Here is a 495-nt window from a genome sequence, read left to right on the forward strand (position 1 = left end):
TGAGATTTTGGCTGTTCTTGTGCATCTCCCCTCACTTCATATCAGCTGGATGCTTCACTCTTAGCTCTAGACCTCTTTGGCTATGTCCTTGTCCATGGGCTTAAGTGTCCCCAAGTCTCACCACATTTTGGACCAACCAGCCCTTCTCCTCTCCCATCTCCAGGTCAACAGGAGTCAGTGGACTGTGGTTGAACTCAGTTCATTTCTTCATTATTGCCTTTCACCCTTTTTCCACTCACCAGTAGACCAATGTGGTCACCAGCAAGTTTATATGCTTGTTTGTGTTTTCTCTTTGAGTTTCATCTTAGAGGGGAGTTTGTCCTGAAGGAACTTGATTGCTTGCCTTGATGGCTTTCTAGAGAACAGCTTTCTTATTCTTGTAGTAGCCAGTCATGCTGACGTTTTTGTTTGGGGTTTTTCCTGATGATCTTTCTTTGAAGATGTATCTTCTATTGCTTTAGCTGTTCCAGGCTGGTCTGCTTGTCCTTTCTAGTG

Source organism: Chrysochloris asiatica, unplaced genomic scaffold, assembly GCF_000296735.1.
Source record: "Chrysochloris asiatica unplaced genomic scaffold, ChrAsi1.0 scaffold00035, whole genome shotgun sequence".
NCBI lineage: Eukaryota > Metazoa > Chordata > Mammalia > Afrosoricida > Chrysochloridae > Chrysochloris > Chrysochloris asiatica.